The following is a 6,052-nucleotide window of genomic DNA, read 5'->3' as shown; positions in this document are numbered from 1 at the left end:
CGCCCGCTCCTCCAGTTCCTCCCTGTCTTCCCCGCTCCCACTTCCCTGCCTCTCGCCCGGCGCGCTCGGGTCCCGCCGCTCCCCTCGAGCATTCCCGCTCGCTGCCCAGCTCCGCGCGGAACCAGCGCTCCTGCGCAGGGCTCGGGGGTCGCCGCCGTGCCGGGCTGTGCGGGGGGCGGTGCGGGAGCGCTGTTGGAGGGCAGAGACGCGTCTGGCGTTCGGACAGATAAATATCAGCGGGTTGTTGGAGTTTTCGTCCAGAAATTTGCGAGTGTTATAATATATGTATGGAAAGCAAAATTGTTTAAACTTCTTAAGCAGTCATGGCCTTATATGGGTTTGAAATTCTGTTCTGCACATAGTAAATATAAATTTGCCATATCAAATGTAAGAATTGCAGTGTAGGAGAGGTAAAAATGGGTTATCGTTTTGCCTGAAGTGGGTAGTACGTCTCCTGTGGAGTTCCGTGTGAGCAAGGCTTTCCCAAAGAGCATTCAGATTACCCATCGGGGGCCTTGAGTCCTCCTGAGAACCCCAGTCCTCTTGTGCAAGGAGAGTAAAAGACCTAAAGCACAGTTTGGGTTTGACCTGAGAGAGGCCTGTAGGCTGAGAAATAGAAACCATTGCACTTTCTTTAACATTGCATGAAATGCTTGTCTTTCTTAAGGCTAGTTATAGGAAGCTTTGTAACTCTCATTAATCATATCTTGGAAAGGAGAGGAAAAATTCCACAGTGTTGTAGCTTCATTATGACTTTCAGGTTGGCAGTAAAGCCTGTATATGGGCTCTTAATTTCTTCATACAGCTTGTCCCCTCTGTATGAATGTGAAGGAGCTAATCTCTCAAAATCTCACACCTTCAAGGGGAATATTCTGTGTACAGATTGACCTCTATTAACATTGCTTCTTTTGAAGTATTTAATAAAATATGACCTTCCTAATTCCTTGTTTTATTCTCAATTAGACTGGTCCAGGAATGGTAGAAAACAAACATGCTTATTCCAGCTGAAGTGGAATAAGGGAGGAGGAAGTTGACAACTGCAGAAAAAATGTACCCTTTCTCTCTTCCATCCCAACCTAAGTGAGATGGGTTTTCTGTAGGTGTCAGTATCACAATGTTTGCTAGTGTCCAAAGGTAGTCAACCATGTGAGCTGCGGAAGGGTGCTGCAGGGTGAGGGATCTGATCTGGAGTGGGCAGAGTTCACGTAACCCCAGGTGCCTGAGCCCCACTCTGAAATTAACAGAGAAAATCAGGCTTGATTTTACTTGCAGTCCTCTGTGACCTGCTTGGTTTTGGTGTAGGATGCACTGGGCCCTGGCCTGAGGAGTCGTACAGAGGATGGGCATGATCTTCATGCATGTCAACTCACAGCATTCAGGGGGAGAGGAATTTTGGCCAGGACACTTGTATTCTGGGAAGCTAGGGAGCTCCCTGCAATAAGAAATGACATTAAAAATACTCAATGAGCCCATATCTTTCTGCAATTTCTCATGAAAACAGGTTCCCTCATACCCAGATCCTGCTCCCACTGAACCAGGGACACAACTGCCACCACTGTCACCTGATTCAGGGCTAAACCTTGTTTTCAGTTTGGTTAATTTAGCACATAGGCATGCGGCACCCGGGTTTTGTTGTGGGCCAGGGCCCCCCTCTCAGGTGAAGATGAGGAGAGCCAGCCCTTGCCTGGTTACCTGTTCCCTGCCAGGTGTCTGAGCACATGTACCTGAGTTAAAGATTTAACCCTGTCTACTGACTAGCAAGCTTCCTACAACAAGTTATGTTTTTAAGGACCCACAGCCGGGCTATGCATATTAAAACAGATATAGTCTTTTAGGAACATAGCACACAGGAACCCTAATCTATGTGGTACAATTTATTACAAAATTCTGTCCTGATGAGGTGGTAAATCAGACTCAGTTTCTTGAGTGCCTCATGTCTGGGAACCCATGTATCTTTAATTTTGTTCTGTTATGAGCACTCCTTGCAGCAGGTAATGTTTGCCTGATTTGCCTCTGTCCACAGGAGCTGATGTTGCCATGATGGCAGGTTTCAGCTGTCCTAGATCTGTCGGCCTGTCAAATGCAGTATCTGTAGGCAGTCTGTGTTGTCAAGGGTAATCCCTCAAAACAGGAGCCATTTGGGAGATTTCAGACACCTGCTTGTTCATTTTTAGAACATTTTTATGAAGTATTTTTGATTGTTGTGATTTTCTTTTCGGTGAGCCCCGGCTGCAGCCCCTTCTCCTGTGCCAGGGCCATTTATTTCTAGGGGAATGAGAAAAGATTCTGTTCCTAACCCCTATTGCAGGGGCACTTTAATATTTTTGTATCTGTGTTTTAAAACAATATGTACATACAAATCAAAAGTAAGTTTAAGAAAAAAAATAACACAAATGATCCCTTCGTCACTTAATTGTTTTACATTGTTTGGCCTTGAACAAAAGCTTTTTTATGTAATTGGCTCTCTAACTTAGGGGGTTTGAACTAGCTGGAGTGGTGCTTGCAAGAGACTGGGAAGTCAGCTTTAGCATTATTTTAATATGTATAAAACATCTTGCTATTTTTTAAATAAAATGTTCCAATTAGCCATTATTATGTTAAATGACTTACCTCCCTGCTGATCTATAAACCCAAACCATCCAGATTTGATGTAGTACTTGAGAACCAGGAAACAAACCTGACTGGAAGTTAGCTGTAAAGCTGAAGAATGTAGGGGCTTTATTCTGCTTCTTCACTTCACTTTTAAAAACTTAAAACCCCAGCTCTGCACAGATGTAGTCATTAACTTAATTTTATGAACTATAAACAGTCCTATACCAGGCAGTTGACTGTGCGCGCTGTGAGTAACCTAAGCACAGAGTGAAGCGTTTACAGCACAGGGGGTAATGTGATATAGAATAATACAATAATAGAATTATCAAGATTGGAACAGACCTTCAAGATCATCAAGTCCAAGCATCTGCCCTACAACCCCTAACCACTAAACCATCTCCTGGACCACCACATCCACCTGTTTTTTTAACACCTCCAGGGACAGTGCCTCCACCACCTCCCTGGGCAGCCTGTTCTGATGCCTCACCATTTTATCATTAAGAGCATCCTTAATTTTGCAGTAGATGCAGGATTTGCTTATATTTAAGCTAAGAGAGGTAAGGGCAACTCCTTATTTCTGCCCAAAACTTGTTTAACATGTAGAAATGGACAGTATGCCCACTGCAGACTGGAGACCAGGGCCTGTGCATGCTGTCACACCACTTTTTGAGAGCAGCTCTGGGTGGAGAAAGATGGTTACAGAGGCTGTCAGCAAGGGAAAGTGTCACTGTGCTTATCTATTAGCTGGGATGCTGTTCTTAGGGGCTGCAGCCACCGTGCAGGAGCCTCTGAACCTGCAGGTCTTTTCATCAGTAGAAATGAGTTTACAAAAGAGAGTCTGTCACAAGAAATGCTGTCCAGCCCAAAATTTAATCACATTGTGGCTGGTTACTAATTTGTATTTCCAAGAACTGCATCCCTTGCCTGTGAACTAGGGAAAAGTTAAAACTAATAAATAAATAAAATTTTGAAATCCTATATGTAATATGTATAGAGAGAGGTTTAATGTCTTTCACAGCGTCTTTCTTACTCACTGTTTGTGCTTTTTTGGTGTTCTGCAATATTAAAGAATGCTAAGGAGAAGGTGTTGCAGTCAGAGGGATGGGACTGCACATGCATGAGGAGGAAGGAGTATGACCCTCTATGTATGTTGAACCCAGTGCTGATGATAAGGAGAGAGGCTGAAATATGGGGAGCTTCTGAGCTTGCAGGATGTTCTGTTGATATAAAATTAAATACATTCAGACAACAGCTGTTTTAAGGCAAGTTTCCTTACGCTTGTAAAGCTCTGGAGGAGATGGAGGACACCTAGTTTGTGAGAGGGGTTGGCGTGTGTAGCAGGGAGAGCTGGTGATGAACCTCATCTGGCAGGAAAAGCAAGGGGCTGGAGCCCAGTTCTCTGCAGCTCAACCCTAACTGCATCCTCTAAGCGTGAGTTTTAAGATAATTAAGTAGTCAAACTGTCTGATGAGGCCAGGTGTTTGCAGAAAACCATTTCTACAGGGATGCGTGTTCAAATGCTGATGAAGCTGTACTCAACCATTAAACATAACGTATTACTCAAGACTGAGCTGTTTCCTCAACCCCAATGCTCATTCCCAATTAGCCCGTGATGTAACGTTTTCCACTCTCTTTGTACTACTTTGTGGATTTCCTGAAGTCGCACGAGCAATGAGCGAGTGAAGATGGCTGTGAGTGATACTCCCCTCCCCCGTTCCCCCCCGCCCTTCTCGGACAGCCGGGGGAAGGGCAGGGGGCTGCGGGGATGATGTTCCCGTAGTGGCAGGAGGGTCACCTCCGCTTTCCTGGGAACGGGCAGGTGGGGGGAAGAGCCCTGTGACCCAAGACCCCTGGGGACCGGGACCCCCAACACGGGGCTTCACCTCGACAGCAGGCACGGGGCTGCATCTTAATAGATATTTTTTAAAGATAATGTTGGAAAAACAGGGTGTTTGGGTTTCAAATGCATCGAGAGCTCTGATACAAACCCAAAACAAAACAAACCAAAACGAAACGAAATAAAACAAACCAAAATCAAACAACCGCACACATACACTTATAGATTAATTGAGGAACGAATCGCTGGTGGGAGCAGCGCTTGGCCCAAGAAGCAGAGCGAGTGCGGATCGGCACCGGGCCGGGTTCGACCAGAGGGGGAACCCCCCGCTCCCGGGTGAGCCCAGACAACAATACGAGAGCTCCGAGCTGTGCCCGGTGCCCCCGGAGGTGCCGAGCCGGGTCCGGGTCACTGTCCCGGCCCCAGCCCTCGGCAAGGAGAGCTCCAGCGCGGGGCTCATTCGCTGCTCATATTATTAAAAAATATTTTCCCGATCAGGGTGCTTCCTGAAGGGATTCAGGAGGCAACGAGGTTTAGTTTCATTACATTTCGCGTTGCGGTTGTTGGAGTCAGGACAACACTACGAGAACTTGACCGAGGGGCCGCTATCGTGCAAAATTCGGCAGAACTTTTCTTCCCGTCAAAACAGTGGTTAAAAGGCGAAGAAAAATCCTCCTACACCAGGGAGGAATTTTAAATCACCAGCTGAACTTGCTTCATTCTTCACAGAAAACTTCTTCACTAGTTGAACTATCATCTTTTTCTGATTGCCCAGCGAAAACAGAGACATCGATCGAGATATCTGAAGTGTAAAAATAAGGAAAAGAAGCCGTCAAAAAGTGCGTTCCGCTTTTATATCAAGATAAGATGAGCCTCTAAATTGGGTAGATGTCGTGATAGTTTCTGAAACTAATTACATATATTTGTATAAAATTATTTAAAAATAGGTGAGGCTAGAAGCAGTTAAAGTTTCTAGCAATTATATAAAGTCTGTCCCGGATGCAAGCAAAAATACCCACCCCAGTCATAATATGAGGACCATTTTTGCAGAAAAAGGTGATTCCCTTCTAGTAGGTGGGGAAAAAAAATGTATAAAATTTTGGGGCTGCAGCCCGTTCACCTATTTCCTCCCTAAAGCCCCACATATTTCACAGAACTTCCACTCTGAAATTATGCTATTTATAAAAGAGCCGTTGTGTTAGTTGCTCGAGACTGTATCTACCGGGTAGATTGATGCAAAATAAAGGTGCTGGTTTAGGTGCTCTGCAGCAGCCTGGGAAATCAGGCAATTCCAGGCACTGTAAGAGCCACAATTTTGAAAATATTGACGCGTGTACTTTTAGCGGTAGGATTTGCTTTGCAACGATTTTGAATTGTTGAGTATGAGCGCAACCAGATGGCGAAGTTCATCGTTCCCTGCTTATAGAGCAGCGTCCAAATCTTACAACTGGAGCGTTTTCCATAAACGCTATTTTATATATATATATATTTTTAAAAAAATTATTATTATTATTATTATTTTTAAATGACCTTGGGGGCTGGAGGTCTGTTCCCAGGTCGGGTTTCTGCTGCATGATGCTCGGGCTGGCCGTGACTGCCTGGCTGCGGCTGGGCCCCCAAGAA

This window comes from Chaetura pelagica, unplaced genomic scaffold (genome assembly GCF_000747805.2).
Source record: "Chaetura pelagica isolate M959 unplaced genomic scaffold, ChaPel_1.0 scaffold562, whole genome shotgun sequence".
NCBI classification, from domain to species: domain Eukaryota; kingdom Metazoa; phylum Chordata; class Aves; order Apodiformes; family Apodidae; genus Chaetura; species Chaetura pelagica.
Note: the sequence above shows the minus strand (reverse complement) of the source record.